Raw genomic sequence first — 16,794 nt, 5'->3', positions numbered from 1 at the left:
TAAATCAACTATCATTCAATAAGAATTACATTCAATAAGACAATTACAATTCAAATGTAATTAAGTCTTGTAAACAAGTTGTAATCTTTGCTCTTCCCTGTTTGTGTTCATTTGCTCAGACACACAGGTACATACACATATCATGCCTATTTCTAAAAGGATTTGAAATGGTTTAAATATAGAAAGTGAAAGTAAAATTAAAGTAAAAACCACTAACACAAGAAGAGTTTAAAAAGAGATAGAGTCAATGAAAGAGCGGAAACAGGGCGGGGTTAGCAAATCTTTAGTCAGAACAAAGACACCTACTGCAAATGAGTAGAATCACATGAATCTTTCTAACATCTAATCAAAGAGAGATGCTTAGATGCTCAAATGTGTGTGTGTGAATGTGTATATGCACTCATGTGTGTGTATGTGTGTGTTTTCTGAAACTATAGTACTAGATTATAAGTCAAAAAAAATGAACCAGTCTCTGAAGACATCTTAAAAATTTGCTCATATCATTAAAAATGAGCAACCTGGGAGAGGCCTAGTGTAGCATAGCAATGGAAAATTTCAGTTCAGTTCAGTTCAGTTTAGTCACTTAGTCGTGTCTGACTCTTTGTGACCCCATGAACTGCAGCACTCCGGGCCTCCCTGTCCATCACCAACTCCCAGAGTTCACCCAAACTCATGTCCATTGAGTCGGTGATGCCATCCAGTGATCTCATCCTCTGTCGTCCCCTTCTCCTCCTGCCCCTAATCCCTCCCAGCATCAGAGTCTTTTCCAATGAGTCAACTCTTCGCATGAGGTGGCCAAAGTATTGGAGTTTCAGTTTTAGCATCATTCCTTCCAAAGAAATCCCAAAGCTGATCTCCTTCAGAATGGACTGGTTGGATCTCCTTGCAGTCCAAGGGACTCTCAAGAGTCTTCTCCAACCCCACAGTTCAAAAGCATCAATTCTTTGGTGCTCAGCTTTCTTCACAGTCCAACTCTCACATCCATACATGATCACTGGAAAAACCATAGCCTTGACTAGACGGAACTTGGTTGGCAAAATAATGTCTCTGCTTTTGAATATGCTATCTAGGTTGGTCATAACTTTCCTTCCAAGGAGTAAGTGTCTTTTAATTTCATGGCTGCAATCACCATCTGCAGTGATTTTGGAGCCCCCCAAAATTAAGTCTGACACTGTTTCCACTGTTTCCCCATCTATTTCCCATGAAGTGATGGGACCAGATGCCATGATCTTTGTTTTCTGAATGTTGAGCTTTAAGCCAACTTGGACACTCCAACATCCAAGGAGCGGTGGCTGTGTGGGTGCAAAAGGGCTGAGAGGAGCTACTCCACGTTCAAGGTCAGGAGGGGCGGCTGTGAGGAGATACCCCTTGTCCAGGGTAAGGAGCAGCGGCTGCACTTTGCTGGAGCAGCCGTGAAGAGATACCCCACGTCCAAGGTAAGAGAAACCCAAATAAGGCAGTAGATGTTGCAAGAGGCATCAGAGGGCATATCACAGAAAACTAGCCAATCTAATCACATGGACCACAGCCTTGTCTAACTCAATGAAACGAAGTCTTGCCATGTGGGGCCACCCAAGAAGAGCAGTCATGGTGGAGAGGTCTGACAGAATGTGGTGCACTGGAGAAGGGAATGGCAAACCACTTCAGTATTCTTGCCTTGAGAACCCCATGAACAGTATGAAAAGGCAAAATGATAGGATACTGAAAGAGGAATTCCCCAGATCGGTAGGTGCCCAATATGCTACAGGAGATCAGTGAAGAAATAACTCCAGAAAGAATGGAGGGATGGAGCCAAAGCAAATAAAATACCCAGTTGTGGATTTGACTGGTGATAGAAGCAAGGTCCGATGCTGTAAAGAGCAATATTGCATAGGGACCTGGAATGTTAGGTCCATGAATCAAGGCAAATTGGAAGTAGCCAAACAGGAGATGGCATGAGTGAAAGTCGACATTCTAGGAATCAGCGAGCTGAGATGGACTGGGATGGGTGAATTTAACTCAGATGACCATTATATCTAATACTGCAGGCAGAAATCCCTTAGAAGAAATGGAGTAGCCATCATGGTCAACAAAAGAGTCCAAAATGCAGTACTTGGATGCAATCTCAAAAACGACAGAATGATCTCTGTTCGTTTCCAAGGCAAACCATTCAATATCATGGTAATCCAAGCCTGTGCCCCAACCAGTAATGCTGAAGATGCTGAAGTTGAACGGTTCTGTGAAGACCTACAAGACCTTTTAGAACTAACACCCCCAAAAGATGTCCTTTTCATTATAGGAGACTGGAATGCAAAAGTAGGAAATTAAGAAACACCTGGAGTAACAGGCAAATTTGCCCTTGGAATATGGAATGAAGCAGGGCAAAGGCTAATAGAGTTTTGCCAAGAGAACACACTGGTCATAGCAAACACCCTCTTCCAACAACACAAGAGAAGACTCTACACTTCGACATCACCAGATGGTCAACACTGAAATCAGATTGATTATATTCTTTGCAGCCAAAGATGGAGAAGCTCTATACAGTCAGCAAAAATAAGGCCAGGAGCTGACTGTGGCTCAGATTATGAACTTCTTATTGCCAAATTCAGATTTAAATTGAAGAACGTGGGGAAAACCACTAGACCATTCAGGTGTGACCTAAATCAAATCCTTTATGATTATACAGTGGACGTGAGAAATAGATTTAAGGGACTATATCTGATAGATAGAGTGCCTGATGAACTATGGACGGAGGTTCGTGATGTTGTACAGGAGACAGGGATCAATACAATCCCCATGGAAAAGAAAAGCAAAAAAGCCAAATGACTGTCTGGGGAGGCCTTACAAATAGCTGTGAAAAGAAGAGAAGTGAAAAGCAAAGGAGAAAAGGAAAGATATAAGCATCTGAATGCAGAGTTCCAAAGAATAGCAAGAAGAGATAAGAAAGCCTTCCTCGTCGATCAATGCAAAGAAATAGAGGAAAACAACAGGATGGGAAAGACTAGAGATCTCTTCAAGAAAATTAGATACTAAGGGAAGATTTCATGCAAAGATGGGCTCGATAAAGGACAGAAATGGTATGGACCTAACAGAAGCAGAAGATATTAAGAAGAGATGGCAAGAATACACAGAGGAACTGTACAAAAAAGTATTTCATGACCAAGATAATCACGATGGTGTGATCACTCATCTAGAGCCAGACATCCTGGAATGTGAAGTCAAGTGGGCCTTAGAAAGCATCACTACGAACAAAGCTAGTGGAGGTGATGGAATTCCAGTGGAGCTATTTCAAATACTGGAAGATGATGCTGTGAAAGTGCTGCACTCAATATGTCAGCACATTTGGAAAACTCAGCAGTGGCCACAGGACTGGAAAAGATCAGTTATCCAGTTTTCATTTAGCTAAATGATAAATGTTATCATTTAGCTTCATTGAATTTGTAAATCTGATTAAGGACAGATTTTATAACCAATTTCATTGGTGAACATTCTTAAGAAAGAGAAGTTAAAAGATTTCATGTAATCTCTGGTGATTTTTTAAAATCTATTATCTAGACAAGTTCTCTAAATTATAACACTATTTTTAAAGGCAAGGATTTCCCTCCCATATCCTCCTGAAAAAGGATGTATATATGGTGGCCATATATTTGCAAATAAAAAATAAATAAGCATTCAGAATCAGCTAGAGCATTTGAAATCTGAAGTATTTTAATCTGAAGTCTGTTTATGGAATCTTGTAAGTTCATTTTTTTCATGAATTTATGCCACAGGAGTAAATGGTACCATATATATTCCTGAGGCTGAAATAGATCAATTCTATGAGCAAAAATATTAGTTCTTGGTTTGAATAACTTTGCAAATGAGTTTATTGGGTAATGATTTTGAAAGGTTGTTGCTGAACCACGCAAAGATGCTGAGATCCTTGGCCTCCAGAGGAGAAGAATTCAATCCGGGGCCAGAGACGAGGCTTAATCGCTCAGAGCTTTTGTGTAATAAAGTTTTATTAAAGTATAAAGGAGATAGAGAAAGCTTCTGACATAGACATCAGAAGGGCGTAGAAAGAGCAGTCCATTGCTAGCGTTAGCAATGGAGTTATATACCCTCCAATGAATCCAAAGAATGTCTGGAGGTTGTAAAGACCTCACCAGACCTACTCCCATAATTTACATTTTAAAATAACAGAATTAGCCAGAAGGTTTAATCCAGAGACTGTCCTCAGGCAGGATACATAGTCCTAAGGAATGTAGAGGGTAAAAAACTTTGTCCTTTCTTCCTCCTTGAGAATTCCAGACCCCTCTCTCCTTGGGGACCCCTAGACTTCTTATCAACCTGCCTAGGAAATGACTCTCTCAATTTTAAGATGATCACTCCCTCTCAACTTGCCTTCCATGGTCTACACTTCTCCCTTCCTGCCTCTCTCTACATCACCTTCCCTTTTCCCTCCCCTACTTTCTATTTTTCCTCCCTCTTTCCTTCTCCTCTTTCTTTACCTTCTGGTCCCCAAACTCTCTTTTCTCCATAGTTAATGGTAAGAAATTTGAAATGAAACTCAGCCAAGTAAATTGAGGAACAGAGCAGTTCATTTCCTGAAGGCTCTTATAACTCACATTCCTTGTAGAAACAAAATTTTGTTTCAACTTCATGAATCAATATATTGAAGAGACAGCTTTTTCTCTCAGGTGGCAATATTGTGTGAGTGTGTGTTGTTTGCTCAGTCATGTCCGACTCTTTGTGACCCCATGGACTGTAGCCCGCCAAGCTCCTCTGTCCATGGAATTCTTCAGGCAAGAATGCTGAAGTGAGTTGCCATTTTCTTCTCCAGGGGATCTTTCCAACCCAGGGATCAAACCTGTGTCTCCTGCATTACAGGGAGATTTTTTATTGTCTGAGCCAGCAGGGAAGCCCACTTGGCAATATTGAGTTGGCCTAAAAGTTCATGCAGGTTTATCAGTAAGACAGTATCAAAAGACCCAAATGAACTTTGGGAACAACCCAGTGATATTGCACATCTAAAGGTGCTTTTGTAAAATAAACAACAGGCAATATTATCTTCTGAGGATTTAAAAAATAGTTGCAAGAAGCCAATTTGATCATGTTTATGAGCAGATCTTTCATAACATTTCCTAACAGAGAAACTCAGATTAGAACTCTATACCCTACAGCCATACTTGCCAGTAACAAGAAGTAAATTATTAACAATTAGTAGTGGATGTTGGTCTTATAAACTCTTATGAGAGTGACCTCTATGGTTCATTAAAAAGAATTTGCTATCTCCAGGCAAATGAATGAAAAGATTATGTAAAGATTTCTTTTCTATGAGATTTAGTCACAGATTGTGAAGGCATTACAGGTAGGTTTAAGTGATAAACATCTGTAAGCATCCTAAAATAGCAGTGAATTTTTCCATGATAATTCTGTCTTTCAGAAAAGACAGCATTGCCCTCTCTTTGAACCATTGCTTCTTGTTATTTAGTCACTAAGTCCTGTCCTACTCTTTTGCAACCCCATGGACTATAACCCACCAGGCTCCTCTGTCCATGGGATTTTCCTAAGTGAGAATACTGGAGTGGGTTGCCATTTTCTTCTCCAGGGGGTCTTCCTGACCCAGAAGCATAAGATGATATTCTTAAAAAACAAAGTCCTATAAATGAGCATCACAAAGGCCCTGCCTGGAGAGTCTGGTAATGGTATTCAGCTTGGATTTCTGACTGCATTTCACAAAGGGTTTCTTTTTTATTTTAACAGTTGAAATTCTTTACCTGCTCTGTTCTTTCTGGAAAAATCTATTTGGAAATGCTACTATTAAAATCAATGCCATGATTATTCATACTGTCGGGATTTTGTTGCTGATCAAGAAGCAACCTTATTTCATGACTTGATGCACACACCTGCTAGATTATTGTCATAAACATCATCAGTGCTGGGGTTGGGAAATGGAAAGGTCAGGTCTCACCAGCAGACATTGCCAGCAGTGCCTGAAATCCAACATGGAATTGGGAACCACAATTATGAAATTGCTATCTAGACTCTGTTTAGAAAGATTTTAGGCAATTATGTATATGGAGGATAAAGTATTTATATAGTCATTAGAAACATTTTATCTTATTAAAATTAAAGTTATTTGGTAAATAATAGTTTAATATTTAGACAGAGATTTGGAGGGGAGATAACACTGCTGACAAATTAGATAAACTTCCTCGTTGATTCTGCAGAAAGTACTTCCAGAGACTAACAGGGCATCTTTGTTTTGTATGTAAGGCAATTTTTATTTTTACAGTTTTGAATCAAAATTATTTTAACAGATGACATTTTAAAAGATAAATTTTATTTTTAGAGCAGTGTTAAATTTACAGAAAAATTTAGGATGGATCACATTCCCTGCACTTGGTGTCCCTATCAACATATTAAATTGGTGTGGTACTCCTGACACAATGAATGAACCAAAACTGATGCATTATTGTTAACTCATCTTTATTTAGATTTTTTTAGATTTAGATTTACTTTATTTAGATTTCCTTAGTTTTTATTCAACACCTTGTTTTTTGGTTCTGGAGTCAATTTCAGGAAACCAGCTTACATTTAGTCACTATGTCTTCTTAACCTTCTCTTGGCTATGAGTTTCTCAGACTTGACCTCTCAGTCCAGGTATTTTTCTTCTTATCCTCCTCTAGCAGATCTACTAGGACTAGGTTTATAAGGCCACCATCAACAATACGCACACATACACACACACACACTCCCCACATCTGCAACTTCTGTAACTTTTCTTTATAAAATCAAAACTAATATAGGACAGTGAAAAAAAAAATAAAAACCTTATGGTTTCTAAGATTTTATGGAATAAGATAATGAAGAAGTAGAGTGTGCTAATGTTGCTTCTCACAAAACTATTCCACTCTTTGTGTTGGTCTAGTCAACTCAAGTGTTGAGATTTGTGGGTCAACAGAGGAAAGTCTTAGTAGCCTCACAGGAAAAAATGTCAACTTGCTTTAGCTCAGCAAGCAGAGATTATGAACAGGAGTAAATGCACTTTTGTAACTCCAACAACTATTCTAGGTCACAATGCATATGCTTTAGTGATTTATAAGACCTGACTTAGCAATTTGGAGTGGGACAATTGTTCAAAGCAATTGTCAAGAGCTTGTCCCTGTTACTTCCAAATCAAAAGAGAATTTTATCAAGTCAAAAGTAACTTTATACAAGTAAACCAGATGCCAGTGCAAAATTTTCCTGGGTTCAGGAATATCCAGATCAAATGATGAAGACAACAGACACATTTTCATATTTGGCTTACCTGATGAGAAACGCTGACTCATTTGAAAAGACCCTAATGCTGGGAAAGATTGAGGGCAGGAGGAGAAGGGGATGACAGAGGATGAGATGTTTGGATGGCATCACTGACAATGGACATGGGTTTGGGTGGACTCTGGGAGTTGGTGATGGACAGGGAAGCCTGGCATGCTGCAGTTCATGGGGTTGCAAAGAGTCGGACATGACTGAGAGACTGAAATGAACTGAAACATTAATAAATATTAATCTAATATTAAAATATTAATATTATTAATGTTAACCAGCCTATCTGAAACACACTACCTGTAGTAATTCCTGAAAAAGATTTTCCAGAGGGTCAAACTTGTTCACCAAATGATTAGAAACTTAGAAAAGAAATTTTACAGTAAAGAACTGGCAGTGATTTTAAAATCAATTTTGTATGTGTTTATGTAATTATAGGTGTATAATAGTTTAAATTATTGTTCAAGTGATTATTTTTAACTTATAATGTTGGAAAATTTTAAGTATATATAAAAAAGAAAAAATAGCATGATGAACTCCGTATACCCATCACTCAGCTGCAACAATTATCAACCCAAGTCCAATTTGTTTTTTTCTGTATTCCAACCCACCCTCCCCAACTTCTATCTCTTAACACCAAATATTTAGTAAAAAAAAAAAAAATCCAAGATCATATACTTCATTAATAAGTATTTCAGCATGCATGTCTAAAAAGAGAAGGACTTTTAAAGCAAACCATACATGTAATGACATAATTCCAGCAAAATTCCTTAACTTTATCTAATATTCAAGCCATGTTCACATTTGAGAGGAATCACTCGTTTTTCGTTTTACAATGAAATTATATAAACCAAAACACAATAAAACATCATGTCAAACATCCAGTTTGATACTGGATATTAAAAATGCATTATTTTGATATATGTACTATACACATATAATATGTATGTCAAGAGGAATTCACTTTTTAATTTTTTTGCAGAAGATAAAGAAAATGTAACTTTATTTTAAGGATAGAATAAAAAGCAACTAAGAAAACAAAGAGACTAATGTATTCACAGGAAATAGAAAGCATTCCTGTCTGATGATTTCTTGTGTTTGTGAAATAAGAGAAGGTTTTATCTACTAAGAATGAGTGTAGATGTGATAGAGAAGAATAAAGGAGTTTTGAAATAGTGTTAAGTAGATGTTTTGTTGAAAATGAGAAATGGACTCTCACTGGCAGTCTCTAATACAGATTTTCATAATATCTCTTAGGAAATCCTTGATGGGAAAAATAAAAGATCAAATTTCAGAAGTCTAAAACAAAAAGTTAAACTATAAAAAAAGTGACATTCATTATAAGGGAGAAAAACTCTTTAAAACTTCATCTCATTGTGCAGTCTGGTTCCATGTCATGGAACAAATATAATATTCTTGATCTAAAACTTCAAATAGATTAATAGATGAAGGAAAGTGGAAGTGTACTAAACTATTGATCTCACATAAAGAGAACCAAAAATGAACACTTTATTTTTGGTCTTTGATATTTAGATAAATGTAAGTTAAGGAGGGCTTATGAAAAATTTAAAGGGAGCTATTTAAATTATTACTAGCATAGAGACCCTCAAAAACATTGATTAATTTAAGCAAAATGGCTAGCAACAAAGGCAAAAAATGATTCATGTATAAAAAGACAGAAGAAAAAATATCCATGAACAATTAAAAATAAAAGGAAAGCTTAGAACTACATGATTGTAAAAGCAAAAGTGATTTGATTAAATCCCCCAATTAAAAGTCAACCACTCTCAGATCAAAGTATAGTAATTAAATGATATTTACAAGAGACAGCTTTAAAACAGATAGAAAAGTGTGAAAAGTGAGGAGAGTTTTATCAGGAAAATGTAAAAGTACAGTACTACAGCATTAATATTAAGAATGAAATAAATATAATAAAAATCAATGGGAACTTTTCATTACACTAATTTTCAAAAGTTTCCCATAAGTTTCCCTTAAACTGAATTTTAACAAATTCAATTTAAAACGAATACACAACTACTAAGAAACTTTTTCACAAAAACATTAATTTGATCAAAATTTGTTCAAAATCAAAATGGAATGGAATGAAATACCATATGTACAAGAGATTTTATCATTGCAATCTCAGTTTTTGAAGTAAATAAAATATAAATGAGTTTCCATAGGGGTTGAATAATATAATTTATCATATTAATTTATCAGAGTGTATCATAAACATAGATGCACATTACTTTTTTCAGCACCCACGTAATATTTACAAAATTTGATTATGTATTAAGCCATAGAAAACTTGAAAGTGAAAAGTGAAAGTGTTAGTTGCTAAGTGTAGGTGTAAATTGTGTCCACCTATTTGCAACCCCATGGACTGTAGCCACCAGTCTCCTCCGTCCATGGGATAGAAAACTTAATAAATCTTAAATAGTTGAAATTGTGTAAACTTTACTTTCTTTTCAAGAAAGCATTAGAAAAAGGCTTATAATGAGAACCATGATAAAAATATATCCAATGCTGTGTATGTCAGAAAAACTTTAATGTCAAAAAAAAAAAAATTGAAAACTGTGATTTATTTTTGATGTATTACTTACCCTCCCTCCAGTTTAGAGACTTAAAACAGTAAAGATTTATTATTTCACAGTTTCTTAGGGTCAGAATTATCTAGGTGGTTCTAGCAAAAGGTTTCTAATGAGGCTGCACTCAAGGTGGGAGCCCAGGTTGCTGTCATCAAAGGCTTTTCTGGACCTGAAAGACCCACTTTCAAGAGGGTCACTCACATGGCTGTTGGCAGGAGCCTTGGTTTCCTGCCACATGGTCTTTTCCACAGGACTGCTTTCAACATGGCTGCTGATTACCCTGAGAGGGAGTATTTGAGGGAGAGTAGGAAGCTTTTATGACCTATGTCTAGAAGTTACCCCCTGTCCCTGCCACCTTATTCTATTCATTCTAAATGACTTCCTGAGAACAGCCACATGTAACAGGAGGCAAATGAGACACCACCTTTTGAAGAGAGTGTCACAAAGTTTGTGAAAGTACTTTAAAGAACCACATTAAACTGTTTTAAATACAATGATCATAATCACATAACACATCAATATTTGTGGAATGTAGCTGATGCTTTGTTATTTAATAAGAAAGAACGAAGAAGAATTTTCAATTCAAGAAGCTCAGAAAAGCAAGAGTACCACACTACTAGGGAGAAAAAAAAGAAAAAAGCAGCATTACCACAGATCAAAGCAAAAATTAATGACGTTTATAAATAAATAAAAGACAAGAAATATTGAAATATATGAACTAAAATCCCAGTGCTCTGAAAAATTCAATACAGTGGGCTAACAACTGAGAGGTAGAATGAGTAACCATAGATACACTGCGTTAGAAATCTTAAAGTAGATATAACCAGAAATGCAGAGAATCTTTTTTTTTTCCACTATGAAAGAGTATTATTTAAAATTTATGTTAATACATGTTTAATTTCAGTTAAATAGGCAATTTATTGAAGATACAAATTTGTAAAATTGCTTCAAGAAGAATTTTTAAAATCTGAATTGACATGTTAACTATGAAATACATCAAAACTCATTATTAAAAAATGTACTATGTTCTCCTCTCCTTCAGTTTTTCCAGGTCCAGAAAGTTTTACTTTGAGTTCTTTCAGATACTCAGGGAGTTAATTACTCTCATGACATTTAAACTTCCCAGAACATAGGAAATCAGAAAACTTTTCAAATTAATTTTAAGAAATAAATGGAACTCAGTCAGTTCAGTTCAGCCACTCAGTCGTGTCCAACTCTTTGCCTTCCCATGGACTGCAGCACCCCAGGCTTCCTGTTCATCACCAACTCCTGGAGCTTGCTCAAACTCATATCCATCAAGTCAGTAATGCCATCCAACCATCTCATCCTCTGTCCTCCCCTTCTCCTCCTGCCTTCAATCTTTCCCAGCATCAAGGTCTTTTCAAATGAGTTAGCTCTTCGCATCAGGTGGCCAAAGTATTGGAGTTTCAGCTTCAGCATCAGTCCTTCCAATGAATATTCAGGACTTATTTCCTTTAAGATTGACTTGTTTGATCTCCTTGCAGTCCAAGGGACTCAATATCCAAAATGAAATAGGACTCAGGTATCCAAAATGACAAGATTAGAAGGAAGTTCATCAATTTGTACATCAATTTTAATTATAAATACATACATGATATCCTCAGTGATATCAGAGGTATAGTGGTATAAAAGTGGTGGGAAAACAATATGAGTTTGTAGGACCTTTAACATCAATTCAATAATTTACTGCTTATAAGTGGCAAAACAAAACCAAAAGGACACTGGAGGGCTAAAGTAAAAGACTGGACAAATACAAACTAGGCAGATGTAAAAAAAGACACAATAACAAAAAATAATTTAACTTGATGGCATTAAAGTTAGATGAGTATAGTTAATTATTGGAAAAATATTTGAGAAAAATTGAGGAGTTATTTCTTGTTGATCAAAAGAAAACACAAGAAAGACAGGATAGTCTTGAATCTCCCCAGTGGTGCTGGTTATAAAGAATCCACCTGCAATGCAGTAGATGTGGAGACATGGATTCCATCCCTGGGTAGGGAAAATCCCTTGGAGTAGGACATGGCAACCCATTCCAGTATTCTTGACTGGAAAATCCCATGGACAGAGGAGCCTTGTGGCTACAATCTATGGAGTCACAAAGAGTCAGACAGGACTGAGCTCATACACACAGAGTCTTGAATCTCTAAAATTGAATACATGATTTCACAACATGGAGATTTAGGAGAAAATGATGGTACAGTATTTGTAACAATTGAGGAAGCAATTCAGCGATCATACTTTGAGAATTTTGAAATGTTCATTCGTTCTTGCCTATTTATTATGCTTCTCAGAAAAGTCTATCTTAAAAACAATCTAAAATAAAAAAAAATTATTTCTACATATAGTAAGTATACAGTAATGATCAAAAGCATGGACTCAGGACCAGATTGCCTGGATCAGAAAACTTATTCTACTACAGTACCTGGTGAATGCTTTGTTCCTCAGTTTCTTCATCTGGAAAATGGGGATAAAAGCATCCACTTCACAAGGTCCCCTCCCTTGGGTTAAATTAATTAATATAAAAAATGTATCTCACATACAGATCAGTATTCAGCTGACCCATGAGCAACAAACTTAAGGGTGAAGGGTGATGACCCTCCACATAGTTGAAAATTTACACATAACTTCACAGTTGATCCTCCTTGGCTTTAACCAAGCTTGGATTGTGTACTACTATAGTACTTATTTAGTGCAAAAGTTTTATATATAAGTGGACTCATGCAGTTCTAACCCAGATTGTTCAAGGGTTAACTGTATATGTGTTTATTATTATGAAATTTATCAATCAGTTCAGTTCAGTTGCTCAGTCGTGTCCAACTCTTTGCGACCCCATGAATTGCAGCACCTCCAGGCCTCCCTGTCCATCACCAACTCCCAGAGTTCACTCAGACTCACCTCCATCGAGTCAGTGATGCCTGCCATCTCATCCTCTGTCATCCCCTTCTCCTCCTGCCCCCAATCCCTCCCAGCATCAGAGTCTTTTCCAATGAGTCAACTCTTCCCATGAGGTGGCCAAAGTACTGGAGTTTCAGCTTTAGCATCATTCCTTCCAAAGAACACCCAGGACTGATCTCTTTTAGAATGGACTGGTTGGATCTCCTTGCAGTCCAAGGGACTCTCAAGAGTCTTCTCCAACACCACAGTTCAAAAGCATCAGTTCTTCGGTGCTCAGCTTTCTTCACAGTCCAACTCTCACATCCATACATGATCACTGGAAAAACCATAGCCTCGACTAGATGGACCTTTGATGGCAAAGTAATGTCTCTGCTTTTGAATATGCTATCTAGGTTGGTCATAACTTTCCTTCCAAGGAGTAAGGGTCTTTTAATTTCATGGCTGCAGTCACCATCTTCAGTGATTTTGGAGCCCAGAAAAATAAAGTCTGACAGTGTTTCCACTGTTTCCCCATCTATTTCCCATGAAGTGATGGGACCAGATGCCATGATCTTCGTTTTCTGAATGTTGAGCTTTAAGCCAACTTTTTCACTCTCCTCTTTCACTTTCATCAAGAGGCTTTTGAGTTCCTCTTCACTTTCTGCCATAAGGGTGGTGTCATCTGCATATCTGAGGTTATTGATATTTCTCCCGGCAATCTTGATTCCAGCTTGTGTTTCTGCCAGCCCAGCATGTCTCATGATGTACTCTGCATATAAGTTAAATAAACAGGGTGACAATATACAGCCTTGACATACTCCTTTTCCTATTTGGAACCAGTCTGTTCCATGTCCAGTTCTAACTATTGCTTCCTCACCTGCATATAGGTTTCTCAAGAGGCAGGTCAAGCAGAAATAGATGTTTTTCTGGAATTCTCTTGCTTTTTCCATTATACAGCAGATGTTGGCAATTTGATCTCTGGTTCCTCTGCCTTTTCTAAAACCAGCTTGAACATCTGGAAGTTCATGGTTCACGTATTGCTGAGGCCTGGCTTGGAGAATTTTGAGCATTACTTTACTAGTGTGTGAGATGAGTGCAATTGTGCGGTAGTTTGAGCATTCTTTGGCATTGCCTTTCTTTGGGATTGGAATGAAAACTGACCTTTTCCAGTCCTGTGGCCACTGCTGAGTTTTCCAAATTTGCTGGCATATTGAGTGCAGCCCTTTCACAGCATCATCTTTCACGATTTGAAATAGCTCAACTGGAATTCCATTACCTCCACTAGCTTTGTTCGTAGTAATGCTTTCTAAGGCTCACTTGACTTCACATTCCAGGATGTCTGGCTCTAGGTGAGTGATCACACCATCATGATTATCTGGGTTGTGAAGCTCTTTTTTGTACAGTTCTTCTGTGTATTCTTGCCATTTCTTCTTAATATCTTCTGCTTCTGTTAGGTCCATACCATTTCTGTCCTTTATCGAGCCCATCTTTGCATGAAATGTTCTCTTGGTATCTCTGATTTTCTTGAAGAGATCCCTAGTCTTTCCCATTCTGTTGTTTTCCTCTATTTCTTTGCATTGATCACTGAGGAAGGCTTTCTCCTTGCTATTCTTTGGAACTCTACACTCAGATGCTTATATCTTTCTTTTTCTCCTTTGCTTTTCACTTCTCTTCTTTTCACAGCTATTTGTAAGGCCTCCCCAGACAGCCATTTTGCCTTTTTGCATTTCTTTTCCATGGGGATGGTCTTGACCCCTGTCTCCTGTACATTGTCAATAGTACTAATAAATTTGTCAATAGTACTATAATACTAATGGGAAAAACAATAAGGAAAGAAAAGAGAGCTAGTCAATATGATATGAGGGAAATTAAATATATCTATTAAAGGGATGCTCTCTGTAGCTATTAAAAAATAGTGGCTAGGAAGACAACATTAAAATACCAATAATATAATGTTAAGTAAAGCAAAAATACAAATGGTAATGTGTGTTACACAAATAACACTGTATACACTAGATTTTCTGTTCATATGAAAAAAGTGGAAGTTTATGTCAGTGTTAATTGCTGATTATTGAAACAGGTTATTTATCCATTACTTAAATTCAATCTTTTTTTATTTTCTAAATTTATTTTTCTTGAATTAAAAAAACCCCAGGTATTTCTTTTTTAAAAATTTAATGTTCATATTGAATGATTCATGATCATTCTCATTAAATAAGAAAAAGGACAATTTGTTAGACCTTTTATTTTTTAATTATTTCTCTAAGTGATTAATTATTTGATCATCTCTCAGATCAAAGTCAAAGAAGGCAATGGCACCCCACTCCAGTACTCTTGCCTGGAAAATCCCATGGACAGAGGAGCCTGGTAGGCTGCAGTCCATGGGGTCGTGAAGAGTCAGACACGACTGAGTGACTTCAATTTTACTTTTCACTTTTCACATTCACGCATTGGAGAAGGAAATGGCAACCCACTCCAGTGTTCTCTTTCAGTATCCTATCATTTTGCCTTTTCATACTGTTAATGGGGTTCTCAAGACAAGAATACTGAAGTGGTTTGCCATTCCCTTCTCCAGTGGACCACATTCTGTCAGGTCTCTCCACCATGACCCGCCTGTCTTGGGTTGCCCCACGGGCATGGCTTAGTTTCATTGAGTTAGACAAGGCTGTGGTCCTAGTGTGATTAGATTGACTAGTTTTCTATGAGTATGGTTTCAGTGTGTATGCCCTCTTGCAACACCTACCATCTTACTTGGGTTTCTCTTACCTTGGGCATGGGGTATCTCTTCACAGCTGCTCCAGCCAAGCGCAGCCATTGCTCCTTATCTTGGATGAGGGTTATCTCCTCACCACTGCCCTTCCTGACCTTCTACGTGGGATAGCTCCTCTAGGCCCTCCTGCGCCCACGCAGCCACGGCTCCTTGGATGTGGGATTGGTCCTCCCGGCCACTGCCCCTGGCCTCGGGCATGGGGTTTCTCCTCTCGGCCGCTGCCCTTGGCCTCGGGCATGGGGGCATGGGGTAGCTCCTCCCGCCCGCTGCCCCTGGCCTCAGGCTTAGGGGCATGGGGTATCTCTGAATTTGGCAATAAGGAGTTCATGGTCTGAGCCACAGTCAGCTCCTGGTCTTGTTTTTGCTGACTGTATAGAGCTTCTCCATCTTTGGCTGCAAAGAACATAATCAATCTGATTTCAGTGTTGACCATCTGGTGATGTCCATGTATAGAGTCTTCTCTTGTGTTGTTGAAAGAGGGTGTTTGTTATGACCAGTGCATTTTCTTGGCAAAACTCTATTACTCTTTGCCCTGCTTCATTCCGTTTTCCAAGGCCAAATTTGCCTGTTACTCCAGGTGTTTCTTGACTTCCTACTTTTGCATTCAGGTCCTCTATAATGAAAACTACATCTGTTTTGGGTGTTAGTTCTAAAAGGTCTTGTAGGTCTTCATAGAACCATTCAACTTCAGCTTCTTCAGCATTACTGGTTGGGGCATAGACTTGGATTACTGTGATATTGAATTGTTTGCCTTGGAAACGAACAGAGATCATTCTGTCATTTTTGAGATTGCATCCAAGTACTGCATTTCAGACTATTTTGTTGACCATCATGTCCACTCCATTTCTTCTGAGGGATTCCTGCCCACAGTAGTAAAGAGAAGCGAAAGCAAAGGAGAAAAGGAAAGATATAAACATATGAATGCAGAGTTCCAAAGAATAGCAAGAAGAGATAAGAAAGCCTTCTTCAGCGATCAATGCAAAGAAATAGAGGAAAACAACAGGATGGGAAAGACTAGGGATCTCTTCAAGAAAATCAGAGATACCAAAGGAAAATTTCATGCAAAGTTTGGCTCGATAAAGGACAGAAATGGTATGGACCTAACAGAAGCAGAAGATATTAAGAAGAGGTGGCAAGAATACACAGAAGAACTGTACAAAAAAGATCTTCACGACCCAGATAATCACGATGGTGTGATCACTGACCTAGAGCCAGACATCCTGGAATGTGAAGTCAAGTGGGCCTTAGAAAGCATTACTATGAACAAAG

The sequence above is a fragment of the Bubalus bubalis genome, chromosome 2, assembly GCF_019923935.1.
Source record: "Bubalus bubalis isolate 160015118507 breed Murrah chromosome 2, NDDB_SH_1, whole genome shotgun sequence".
In the NCBI taxonomy this organism is placed as follows: domain Eukaryota; kingdom Metazoa; phylum Chordata; class Mammalia; order Artiodactyla; family Bovidae; genus Bubalus; species Bubalus bubalis.
Note: the sequence above shows the minus strand (reverse complement) of the source record.